Source organism: Cupressus sempervirens, chromosome 7, assembly GCF_028749045.1.
Source record: "Cupressus sempervirens isolate cs-2001-9-10 chromosome 7, ASM2874904v1, whole genome shotgun sequence".
Classification (NCBI taxonomy): domain Eukaryota; kingdom Viridiplantae; phylum Streptophyta; class Pinopsida; order Cupressales; family Cupressaceae; genus Cupressus; species Cupressus sempervirens.
The window spans coordinates 932,828,496-932,842,299 of NC_143124.1; the positions used below are offsets into that span (position 1 = coordinate 932,828,496).

Consider the following 13,804-nt stretch of genomic DNA (forward strand, 5'->3'; position numbering starts at 1 on the left):
CAGAGAAAAGCAGTTGATGCTTAGATTGGTTAGAATGATCTCTGAACATAATGTTTCATTATTTGACCGGTAAAAATTGTTTACCTCAGGATTAACAGGAACCGATGTTGATTCCTAAATATGGTAATCAGATGACTGCTATTCTTTATATGTATTCTTAAACTCTAATTTAAATGGGAATGTTAAAGATGACAATCTAGCATTTTGTAGGCTCCCAATTTGAATATTGATGCACAATATGTTGTTTTGCAATATTTAAATGTTTTCTAATTTTATTTTGTATTTTTGCCTTGCAAATATATATATCAACAATTTCAAGATGATGTTGGAAGGAGAAATTAAAATCAGATTATGACTGGATAGATCTTCTTAACACTTTATTATGGGAATCATAAATCTGAATTACATATTATAAAAATGGCACCTGGATTGGAATTCAATTTGTCAAGGCGTGACATCCAATAATTCTCCAGTTGTCTACGTTAGCTCCTCTAAGTCAAATCCCCAGCTGCAAATGATGGGTATTCATTGGTCGTCCACCGTAAAGCTGACTGCTGTGAGAAATCAGTGTGCAAGGGAGCTAGAGCAGAGACGTGACCTCCCAATAACCTCAGCTCGAGCTGCTAACATGTTCTGCAGGCTCCAGTATATACTCCACTAGCCTCTTAACAACCATCCAGTTCAAACGTAAGTCTGAGGTTAATAGCTGGGCACAAATGATATTGCCGTCCAAACTCTTCAGTGGATTCTGCCTTCGTTTCAACCTTGGCTGACAGTATTAAAGAAAAGTGCAGACTTCTCAAAATGAATTCAATTCCCCATATAGACTCTCAGCAAGATAGCATTACTCTCCACAATTCAAAAATGAATTACTAACCAAGTCTCCAAGCCACAATAGACACAATAGGAGAACAAGCAAATTGCTATACAGCAGCAACAATTTGCCACAATACTTAGAGATGAATTAAAATTATAATGACAATCTCCCAGGCACAGATAATGACAGTTAGGAGATCTGACCAGTGAAGCCACTATACCTCAGCAGAGACTTCCAACATCAGAAACTCAGAGACCCTTATACTTCAGCAACGGTTCACAATTCAGACTTTAGGAAAAAGCCAAAAAGGCAACAAAAGCAATTATATTTTCAAGCGTCCTTTTCCCAATGCAATGAGCTCTCATTTATAATCTTCCGTTGGCCAAAGTTTCCTAAATAACTCCACCTCGGAAATTGTGGATATTTCCCAAAAGAACTCAACACTAGAAACTTTCCAACATGCTTTTGAGAAATATCTCTTAATGTCATTATTATAATAATGCAACTCAATGATTAAAATAAATAAGAGCTCATGCAATTATGAACTTTATTTACTGCAGATGACTACCAACTGCTGAAGCCACCCGTTGCACTGCCAAAAATAGCAACTACTAATAATAGACTTACTAAAAATAGTAAGTTCACAATTGAGACCCCCAAAACACCTTGCTAGCTCATGAGGGTCTTTATGATGAGCTAACTCCATCAACTGTGTAGACCTACCAAAATGGGAACATTACAAGGTGGAGGACAATGATTATGATGAGGACGTTGAGGTCATCACAACACCACTACTATTATTTCCGCGACCCCTTACAGCTACATCTCACTCTCACTTAGTCCCAGGAGGCGTTCACATTCTGGGATTTGGACAGTTTAGGTAGCCTGTGCTTATGACCCCGGTCATCATAGTAGCCAGACCAGCAGTGCGGCCAACACCCCAACCATTAGCCCGATCAGCATTAGCACCCATAGGGGTTGCTGAGACTTTAGTTGACCGAGAGGCTTTGCCAACTGTAGCTCTACTAGAGATTGGGACTGAGAAACATACAGCCGCAGTTATACCCGATGATGGGGTAGAGACATAAGGAGTGATGGAGGTACCTACATAGGTAGAAGCAACTGAGGTTTCAAGGACACCCGAAGTTCACTTAGATGTAGTGGGCTCGGATGCAATGGTCATAGTAGATGCAATGTTGTTAGCAACGCCAGTAGCAGAGGAACCGAGTAGGGTAAGTAGAGCTTAGGATTTGAGCACATACTTGAGTACAAGGTTTAACCTCACACTAACACCATGAGCTTCGGGCATTCTTTCACCTATGCGAAAAGTAGCTCCAGAAGGAGACCCTATAGGGACACAGACACAGGTGGAGGAGTGTCACCCTACTCAGATTGATGAGATATCACCCTCCTCAATCGATAGCATTGCGGAGCAGATGATAGAAGCAGTGGAGATGGCTATGGGTACCCAAACAACCTACAATGGGATCAAAGACATCGATGGGAGAGGATGTTGAGACATTTCTGGCTAACGTGGTGACTCGAGCTCACTAAGTAGTGATTTCCGCACAGACACGTGCTTTGGAATCAGTGGCGTAGGAGCTGGAGCACATTATATCTTTCATGAGAGTAGGGTGCCCAACTGCCTTTTCAGTCTGATTTGAGGAACGCAGGTGGCCTAGCATAGAGACTTCGGAGATGCGCCATGATTGGGCCACCAGAGAGCCGGTTGTGGAGAGCCGCATAGAGACTCCGACTCGTGAGGTAGTCCAGATATATCGTGATGCCTATTATGCTCTTCGGAGGAGCCAGACAGATCAAGTAGTGATAGAGAGGGCTCAAGAGGAGTTAGCTACCCGATTAACAGTAGTGAAGGCGAACCTAATTGCGAAGAGAGCAACTTGGGAGTCAAAAAGAGTGGCTTGCGAGTCGGAGAGGATAACATTTATGGCTTAGCTAGATGAGGCTAGGTAGGAGAAGAGCCAGCTACAACAGGAGTCAGCAACAAAGGAGGCAAAGCTTGGGAAGATTGCTAAGATGATGCAATCAGCCTTGGAGATTCAGATGTAGGCCGAGGCAGGTTGGAGATACGAACCAAGCAAGTGCGTGAGCTACGAGCACAACTATGAGCTACTATAGTGATGCAACCTCCTGCTTCTTCTTAGTCATGTTAGTCATGTTTTGAGTTTTGATATATAAGTTATCTCTATTTTGTCGTGCGGAGATGACTTTTCTTTTGGGGGGGATGTTGTTGGTAAAAACTATATTGTAGTCGACTGGTTTAGTTAGTATCTGAAAGGTTGCGTGACGGTTGAGTCACCTCTTCGGGAAGTATATGTATATTGTCCGAATGGATTTATGAATCATCATGGTAATTGGAATTGCATATTTGCTTATGTGAATAAGTATCTTGTTGTGTGTTACATCCTAATCTCTTCATGCAATAAACATCCGTTTACCCTGTACGGTAAACATTGGTAAGGCACAACAAGTGATAGCTCTTTCCTCGAGAGAAGCGAAGTATTGATGAACTATTAAAGCAACATGTGAGGTGGTATGGCTATGAAGGATTTTTTTTGACACTAAAATGTCTCAAACAGAGCATTCAACCTTGTTTTGTGATAATCGAGGTGTGCTAAAGCTTGCTAGGAATTTAATCTTTCATGAGTGAAAAAGCCATATAGAGCTTCATTCTCATCTCACCCAACAACTTGTTGAAGATGGAACCATGATCTTGGATTATGTTCCAACTAAGGATCAGGTTGAAGATATTCTAACAAAGCTCTTATCTACGATAAATCTATAAAATATAGGGGCCAACTTTTTTTAGTGTTAGTTAATGTTTTGCCACTTAGACTTTAAATGTGCACTTGACTCCAAGAATCGAAAAAGAAATATAACACACCTACAACAAATAGATGGAGAAAAGTACACTGAGCGATGTTTGATATTTAGAGGTATAACTCCCTCATGTAAGATTTACAAGGAATGAAAATCCCAAATGCTTTTAAGCCGAAAGCAAAGACAAGATCCCGCATGTAGAAATGAATAAACTAAACTATCAACAGAGTGAGAAATTAACATGAGTGAAACATAGTTAGTTCATATAAAATAGAACCATAGTACGAGCAGGGGAACATAAGCTTGCAACACACATGATTGCTATTCAAAGATAAAACATTGCCCAAAATTGAACCATATCTGCATGTAATTCATAGAACACATAAAAACAGAGGCCCAAAGAGTGGCAACACAAAATTTCTATTATAATCACGTGAAAAACAAAAAGATCACATTCTTTTTCATTGTAGATATTGAAACAAAAAGCGCCTTTCTTTTCGAAATTTCTTTCTTTCTATTTTCCTCCTTTACGTTTACAAAAATCCCCCTTATATAGCACCAAGCGATAGTTATAGAAAGAAATAATAGGCATTCCTTTATCAAGACAAGTCACGGCTATATTCCATTTGGAGCAGCCACCACGTTTTCTTCGTCTCCTACTTCTTCGCTTGAGGAGATCCATCATGAAGTCTAGGGCCCTATCATCATCCACATCTTTCTGGCTAAAGTAGAATTCTGCATGCTTTTTTTCTCACTCCAACTCGTAAATATCACTTTGATAATGGGTAGGTGGTTCTCAGGTCCCAGGCAGCAGTGTACAGGTTTGAGAGGATGTTGTACTTCTCTTCTGTCTCAGTTTCTCATAGGTTAGATTGAAGTACTGGCCAAGGGTTGTCATGGTTGTATCCTTTTGGAAGTGGAATGCCCATCTTTATAGAAGAGAGACTCTGAATTAAGGGAGCTTGCAACGTGTATGTTTGAAGAATAAGGTGGCCAAGGATTACATTTATAAATGATCCAATTAATGCATTAATGTAGTTAATCATATGGGATTTAATTTTTCGTACGACTCTTCATGAAAAGACTTTATTTCGCTATTTTTTCGAAAAACATGCTTCTTTGAAATATCGCCTTATTTAATGCAAAGTAACATCATAATGTCCTTTCCTTGAAAAGCTTGCTAGTGGTAGGCTCTTACTTGCCGAAGTTTCAAAGCGTGAAAAGGTAGTTGCCAACTTACGATATTAGGCGACTGGCGACATAGTTGTCGGGCCGTGGAAATGCGGAAGGCTTAAAGCAAGGTCAGAACTTATAAGATTATCGCAAGTGCTGACCTAACGACACCGTGTGTTAGGCAGTGGAGCAACTGAGTGACTGTGAAGGGTGAGGAGGAAAGTTTTAAAACTAAGGGGTACAAAAACGAAGCTAACATTTAGTAGAATGACCATTAAGGTAGGGTATTAAAGTAATTTTGTTGTATTTATTATTTAATCATCATTTTGTGATTTTATTGGTTTTGGAAACTTTCTGTTTGCTTCAGTTCAAGATTGTTCCTCTTATAAAAATATTGTTTCAAAATTTTTATTTAAGGAGTTTTCATCTCCTTAGTTATTCAATTAGTACCATAACAATCTCAGTCCATTTTAGTGTACATCATTTATTTGTTTATGTTGCCTTGGTATTACCCTGACCAAAATTTTAAAACTTTCATCTCATCAAGTAAGGTAGCATTTGTAGTCATTGCCACTATGTGATAGCCTGTATCTTCCATGGCCTATGTGGGTCAAATTTCCAAAATTTCATCATTTTCAGTCAGAAGTGAGCAAAAGAACATCAAGTTTCAAGCTTTAAAATGGTCAAGAATTTACCCAATTTTTGGTAGTTTTTATGATTCTAAACTCTCCAGCTCATTCCGAGCTCCATCCAGCACTTCGAATTTTGGTGCCAAAGTCAAATGTTGTGCAAGTTTGAAGTTGGAGTATTAGTTTCTAATTATTTAAATATTAAAGATTTGCAAGACTAACATTTAAAAAGTCAGGAGTTAATGGTTTGGGCTTCAACTTTTTCCTAACTAAAAGAGGTTAATGGAAAGTTTAAAATCTTAACTAAAAGATTAAGATCTAAACTTTAAGGAAAATTAATCTCTTAACCATAAAGAAGTTAGAAGTTAAGATTTCCATTTTTCTCCAATATCTTAACTTATAATGGTTTCACAAATCCCGAACTCCAGCTCCCAATAACTACCCTATATAAACTTTCAAGAAATACAAGGGCGATTACACGTTCTACAAGAAGACTGATTCATTAACAATTCAATGGAGAAAACTTTGAAATAATTCAATCAGCAGGTGTAAAACCAAATTCCGCAGTCATTACTATCCTCCAAGCCAACATGGAAGCTCTAAAATTATGGGTTGATGATGCAGCAATATGTCCTGGCATGAATGGCATTCTCAGATTTCATAAGTATGCTGCAGGGCATTATGAAGGTGAAGATGATGGTTCAAATGCTCAGGTAGCAACAGCAGTGATTTCAACTTGACTTTTGGTTGCATCATCACAAGTTGGAAGCTTAATTGGCAAACATGGTTCCAAAATCAAATATATTCATGATGGGTTTGGGGATAGTGTAAGCATCATTTCTGCAGATGATTTGTCATTTTGTGCATTGCTTGATGACAAATGTGGAAATTTTAAGGATGAATGCAAGATGCTAAAAGAATTTCACAGATTGTAGAATGATCTATTGGCAAGACTTAGAAACTTTGACCATGGGACTACATTAAAAACATATGCATAAGATGTATGTGAAATGTCAGATAAAAATTTGATGGTTTAAAGCCATCTCGCGGGATGCTATGATCACTGGATATGGATATACACTGTCAGTCGTAATTATTAATAGTGTTTTAGAGAAATCATAAATTGCATGCTAGTGGTTGGCTGGAAGCCATGCTTAACAACTCTTAGTAGCGTCCTCCCTGCTTGTATCATAGCATGAATTTTGGCTTAGTGCATGCACATACATTAGACACAGACTGCAAATAAATAAAGATATGATGCAATGTGCTCGACAAAAGGCCTCCAAGAATCAATAATCAAAGAGGAATAAAAATTAATGGTTGACAACAATCAATGTACAAAATGAGTCATTACAGGGAATGTGCAGGGAAAAGATAAGATTTGCTGAAAAGTTTTCTTTTATTTTACTTTTTAGCAAATGTAAAAGGTGGCGAGCCAAAACTTTTGTTGGCATATTTCCTCGCTGTGCCAAAATGAAAGCCTTGGGAGAGTGCATGGACATCCATCAAAACAGAATGGATTTCTGTCAGATTTTGTCATGATGGTACGCTCTCTTAGAGATGTATGCAAAATATAGGGGCAATGACAGAAATGTATGAAACATTGCTGTCGACTAAATTATCTGGCAAAATTCCTGAGATGCCATGGGTAGAAATAATGCAATGGATGGTGAATTATTTGACAAATTGCCTCAGAAGGAACGTTCTCTCATGGAATGCAGACTTTTGAGGTCTGATCTAAAGATTTCAAAGAAAACTCTAAAATTACTTTGAAGTTGACATGGAGTCAAATTAGATCCTGGTACAGTGGCTGTGACTTCTCATTGCACTATTGGATGTTTCTAGATTTTGGATATGTTGTTGCTATCCTAGTTTTCTACATTCTCATTGGAGGATTGTCCAAATCTTATCTGGTGTAAAAGTTATGAACAACAGACTATAACACTATCAAAACTGCCAGGGTGGCAATAAAGGATAATGTCCTAACAAGAAAAGTGATTGTTTTTTGTTTCTTTGCTGTAGATTATTAAGTCCATTGTTGATGATATTCTTGAGGAGATTACTGGTGATTTCAAGTGTGGAAAGTTTCTAATAGTAGGTCACAAAATGAGGAGTCACAAGATATATAGCATCTTATATGTTTATCTGGCTACCTTGAAGATGACTTCTTTCTGAGTGAAATAAAATGCTTCATAGAAAGGGGACAGAATGGAGTACGAATGGAAAGCATAAACATTAAAGGAAATTTGGTATTGGATTCTAATTTGAAAACCATAGATTACTGGTGATTCCAAGTGTGGAAAGTTTCTAACAGTAGGTCACAAAATGAGGAGTCGCAAGATATATAGCATCTTATATGTTTATCCAGCTACCTTGAAGATGACTTCTTCCTGAGTGAAATAAAATGATTCATAGAAAGGGGACAGAATGGAGTACGAATGGAAAGCATAGACGTTAAAGGAAAGTTGGTATTGGATTCTAATTTGAAAACCATATAATAGTGTGTGCTTATGGATTGAGCAGATTTCTCTTGTGAAGATTTCATCTGAGATGGCTCGTTTGGCAAAGTCATTACTTTGGTATATCTTGTTGTAAGGTTATTAATTACCTTATGGTAAAAGTGACATGTATCACTTATTGTAATTTGTAAGTTAGGATTTTGACTTTTATTCTCTTAAAGGATTTTGACTTTTTATGTTGTTAAAAGTTAAGATCTAGCTTCTATTTTTGTAAAAGTTAAGAGTTAGTTGGAAAAAACATGAATAACAACCTCTACACTCTAACATGGGTAGTTACCATAGTGACACCGACCTGGGGGCGGGGGGATGGTGGAACAGAGAGACAAGTTTCTGGGAGGAGGGAACAAAGGGGTCTTAATTTGGGGACAGTGGGGGGTTGTGATAGGGGACGAAAGGGGTTTATATACTATACATATGGTAGTTAAAATGTTAGTTAATGAAAAGATGTATTGCAATAAAAGATATAAAGATGTAAAAGAGTAAATACTTGAACATTGCATTGAATTGGAACATCAAACATTGAACATAAATAATCGAATTAACAAATAGTCAATACTGGGAAACATCCCCCCATCCTCGGTGGTGGTGGTGGAATCTGGTGGTGCCGTTGGGGACAAGGGCACAGAGTCCCCAAGTTCAGGACATGGGGCAAAAGGGGGGGGACCATCCTCGTGTTACTATGGTAGTTACTAACTTGAAAAATTAGTTACAATAGGAGTTTATAAATACAAAGCATTGGCAATGTAAAGTTGGGTAGAAGACATTTTGCATGAAGGGGAAAGTATGAAGAATTTTATATTGGGTCTAAATCATGTATAAAGTTGTGTTTGGATTTGTATATCTCCAAAGTGATACCGAGAATGCAGTTAGTCGTATGTCTCAAATGTATTCATGAGTTGTTATTATTGATCTTTCGTATGTCAGATTGGTGATCTCTTTATGTATTGATGGAATCCAATGGTGTCTTGGATCTATGTAAGTGGTTTGGTAAAATGCATTCGTTTCCTGGTATCTTGATATAGATGAAATATACTAGTTTACCTTTTCATATGTCAATGTTAGTTATTCTTCTTTTGTCATAATTACATCAATGTGCTGGAAAATCCCTTTGTAATCATTACCATTTGTGATCTCAACTAGTATTCTTATGTGTATTGTTGAGATTTTCATTAGTCATCTTCTTTAGTTTTTGTCATGCTTCCTTTTGTGCTTTTGGGTGAAAAGTACACATAAACATCAAATACCCCAATCATACGAGGGAGCTGCCTCTGTCAAATGTAGAGAAGATTGCAATTAGATAGTGATTAGATTGCAATTTGTCCAACTGTTGGCATAGTTGTCACTGCTCATAGGGAAAATAGGGTCATTTGTGAAGAAGCACTTGTAGTGACGAAATCTGTTCACCAACATTTGTTTGGCAACTCTGCTGGGGAGCGAAAGGCCAATACACATTGTTTATCATTAATTTCAAAATACCTTTTCTGGAATAAAGGTTGGTGACTTTGTTCGAAAGATTTCTCGTGCCTCTATTATAAAGTTTAAATTTATAACAATGGTTTGGTATAAAGGATAGGTAGAAAGTAATATTAATAGTGACAATGATGATGAAGATTATCCTTATCAAAAGAATAAAGTTTCTGATGAACCTATACAAGTTGACTTCTTGAAAAGTTTTTATGGTGGCCTACGACTTGATCTTGGAAAGATTCATCCATCTTTACTTAGAACTTTTCAAAAGATTGATGAAGAGGATGGTAAAGATAATCAGTTTTTCTTTAAAAAATAAGAATCTTTGGTAGAAAGAAGTTCCATGCAAACATAAAGAAGACTTTATTTAGAAGTTTGATTTATGTGAATCAAGGTTGGATAATGGTGATCAAGGAAGTAGTTCAACACTTGCACTTGCTATTCAACATAATCATGCTCCAAAGGATCTTGATCAAGTTGAATATAAGAAAAGCTTCTACAGTGATGCACACCTTGATCCTAACAGACTTTATCCTTCTTTGCTTAAAAAATTGCAAGAAATTGAGAAGCAAGTCCAGTGTGAGAATTGTTCTCTCGAGAATATACCATCTCATAGTCAAAACTTTAAAAGGGATCTATCGAATTTTTAACTCGCATGCATGAAAGAAGATGGGAATTCTATGTTTGATCAAGAAGATTATCAAGAAATGGTTTCTAAGGGAGAATGTCACATGGATACATCAAGACAACATTGTAATGAAATATTTGATCAACTTGATACTAGTGAGCTTGAAGAATAGACAAGCATGCAACCCAAATTTAAAAAGGAATAAGATATGCTTCAAGATAAATACACTCTCAGTTTTATTCCTTCTTGGTGCCTCGATGCTCTAGATGAGGACTTCCCTTGTGGAGAAAGTATTCCTATTCTTTCATTATCCTTTGTTCAAGAGAAAATCCATATTGGCGAGATTCTAGGTTTTAACTCATCAATTTCTTCTTCTATTTACTATATAGGGTAAACGGTTTATTAATGCATTTAGATAGTAGACAAGAACATGTAACACAAGTATTCCTTTTATTATTTGCATGCATTCAGAAGATACTACAATATTCAATATGATTCATTACAATGATGATCCAAAGTCCCTTCCGGACAGTGTACATATACTTTCCCGAAGGGGTGACTTAATCGTCATGCGCCCGTTTGGATACTATTCTACCTGTCTGCTACAATATAGAATTTACCAACAATATCATTTGCCTCAAAAGAAAAGTCGTCTCCGGGCGACAATTTCAAAATATCCGAGACAAATTAACAAAATAGAATACACTAACTGTGACTAACTATAACAAGATAGATCTGTTTTTGTCACATCACATTCATACTCCTCTTGTGCCTGCACCAAACTGGTCTCCAAAACACGTTGCATTTGTAGCCTTTGCTAAGACAATACTGTCCCCCAATCCAACTTCGATGGCTACCTGTGCTACCTTCTCTACTTCCAACGCTTGGGTACACTAAGCCAAGTGTCGCTTTATTGCCTCCAACTGGATGATCAGCTCCTCTCGAGCTCTCTATGCATCCACCAAGATAGCCTCACGCCAAACACCTACTCCGAGTGCCTCAAAGCGTAGCACCCTTCTTGAAAGGCTTCTCCAGTGCCCTTTCCATCTTTGGCATACGAACACTCCACGCTTGTAGTAGCTCTAGGTCTCATCAATTGGTCACACTTCCCATGACTGATAACTAAATTGACTGGGGGTCCAGGGGGCATCGCCCTCGTGGGGTCCTGGGGCGGCGTGCCCCCTGTCGTGATATAGGGTGGGTTCCCCTGCCGCCAAGACCACATTAGCACTCTCAAACCCACCCAAAACTCCATGCAACACACCATTTTTGTGATTTTCTTCCGATCCTACACTCTTTCTACCAACCGCTTATGTTTTCTTCATTACTTGTTTATATTTGTCCCTCCAGTACCATACGTTCTCCATTGTCAACTGTTTTGATTTGTTTTTTATTTTTATTTTTTATAACCTCCTATCACCTGTCTTCTGCGTCTATTGATGTATTGCATCTCCTTACTTTTAAGAGAGTTTGTTCGGTGATCGCAGGCTTCTGTGTTGTGTTACAACCTCGCTGCCAATACTGTACAGTGTACGGCTACACAATGTACTGCTTTTGCAAGTAGTCCGCACAGTCACCACAAAGTATGCTAATCAAGGTCATACAACAATGTTTGTCTTTTATAGTTGGTTGTACTGTGTTCTTCCCAGGTCGTACAGACTTCCATATAGCAATTGTGTTACTCTCTTCTGCTATATGGCCGTGTGGTCTACTTCTTGTCACTTCTTCTCTTGTCATACAGTGTCATTGCTCGAATTGTGCTCCTTTGTCTGGTCGTATGGTGTTATTTGATGTCCGTATGGTACTCCTCTTTGGCTGTACGGTGGTAGCTCCTTGTCCATACGGTACCTCTAGTCCGTACGGTATTTTTCCCTTGCCCTGTGCTTGCTGTATGGTGCACCTCTAGGTCTCTTCCTGCAAATTTCCAGCCGTATGGTGTATTCTTCTCTTCTTCGCTTGGGACAAAGCTCCCTCTAGATTTTGATACAATCTTTCTTGAACATGCAAATTGCCGTATGGTCTTTGTGATTTCCTTAAGGCCATACGGTGCATTAACTTGCGTTCTCCTTGGGTCCGTACAGTCCAATTCACTAGCTGGTTATTACCCATACGGTGATACTTCTTCCCCTTTTGAGCCATATGGTGTGTCATGTATAATATCTTCTCCTGTCTTGCCGTACGGTGGATCACCTGTGATTTCCTACCACCTTTTGCTTGGCCGTATGACATCCTTCCTAGGTCGTACAACATTTTTTAATTTCTTTATTGCCTTCCTTTCTTGCTTATGCTCCTCATAGGCTGTACGGCCTTGTTTTATGGTGAACGTACTCCCTTCCACTCTCCTCCACATGTGCCCATACAGCCAAAATTCCTTTTGATGCTTGTCTGTATGATGTACTTGCTTTGCTTTCCTAAAAGGCTGTACTATTTTAAATGCAACTGTTTTTAATATTGGATTCTAGTTATCTCCCACCAATATGTTCTTTGGTTCGGTATCATCTCCCAGATTCATGGTTTGGACTATGGCCTCTTCATATTTTATTGACTTTTCCTTATTGAATACATGTGCAGGTGTTTCATCTAGCTCTGTGTTCCCTTCTTTTATTTCCCTAAATTCTTTTGGAAATCCATCCTGATTGCGTTCTTCCTCTATCCTTAGTATATTGTAGCTTTGGAATAGTTCATAATCCTCCACTTGCCAGTGAAATAGACCATTTATCGAATCTAGATCGTTGTCCTTTGATCCACCTTCCAACCATAGGACTCCTTCCTCATCCGGTTCCATTTGCTTCTTACCTTTGTCCTCTCCTTTTGAATCAAACGATTCGGCTTCTTCTCCCACCATTTGTGTGTGTAAATCAATAATGAATCTCCGTCCTTTGCTCTCCATTGATAGTGTATTCTTCTTCCAGTCATGTTTAACCTTCGCTTGTACGAGCCACCCTCCTCTAAGGATGGCGTCATATCCCCTTCTTTTTAGTGGGATGACTACAAAGTCGAGCAAAAACGGGTGTGTTCCAATAGTCACTGGTTGTGCCATCAGGATCCCTAGAGGCTTAATGCCATGCCCCTCTGCAGCTAGCAAATGGAACGTGGGTGGCCACAACATCGACTGTCCGAGCTTTTTCCAAGTATCCTTTGGTAGGACATTTACCCCCGAACCTCTGTCCACAATTGTGTCTGAGCGGATCGTTCCCAATATACCCATTTCTACGACCACTGGATGCCTTCCTGATGTGAGAGCTAGCAACATTGGGTCTGCTGCACTTGTTCTGCTTTCCTTCTCCTTCGTAGGTTCTTCTGGTAGTTTAGCAGCCAGAGCCATGTTTGTGAGTGCCGTTCGTAGTTGGGGCATTGTGAGGATTAGATCATTTAATTTTACTGGTACTTCAGTTTGTAATATCTGCCTTATGATGTTTTGTTCTGCCCAGTTCCTCATTGAGGTATTCGTAGTGTCCCCCTTCTCCGTTTGTGATTTCTCTGTCTGCATCCCTTTCTCAATTTTTGCCCGTGCTTTGTCCAATCTTTTCTTTTCTTCCTTTGGGTTTGGGTACAGCTTTGCCTGTTTACGTGTATTTTCCTAGACTTCCTCTTCATGTGTTCCTGATTCGATACTAATCAAATTCACTCTTGATTTTGATTTCAAGCACTTGGCATCTTCATGGTCTGCAGGACCACACCATCTGCATAACAACTTCAGTGTGTTTGTCGTTGTCAATTTCATGCAAAG

The 13,804-nt window shown here is 38.7% G+C and overlaps 1 protein-coding gene across 3 annotated transcripts in view; it reads left to right on the forward strand.

Annotated features, from left to right (window-relative positions):
* Positions 1-13,804, forward strand: part of LOC149550633 (putative cyclic nucleotide-gated ion channel 5) — a 334,184-nt gene that overhangs the window by 27,377 nt on the left and 293,003 nt on the right. The window lies entirely within an intron of this gene.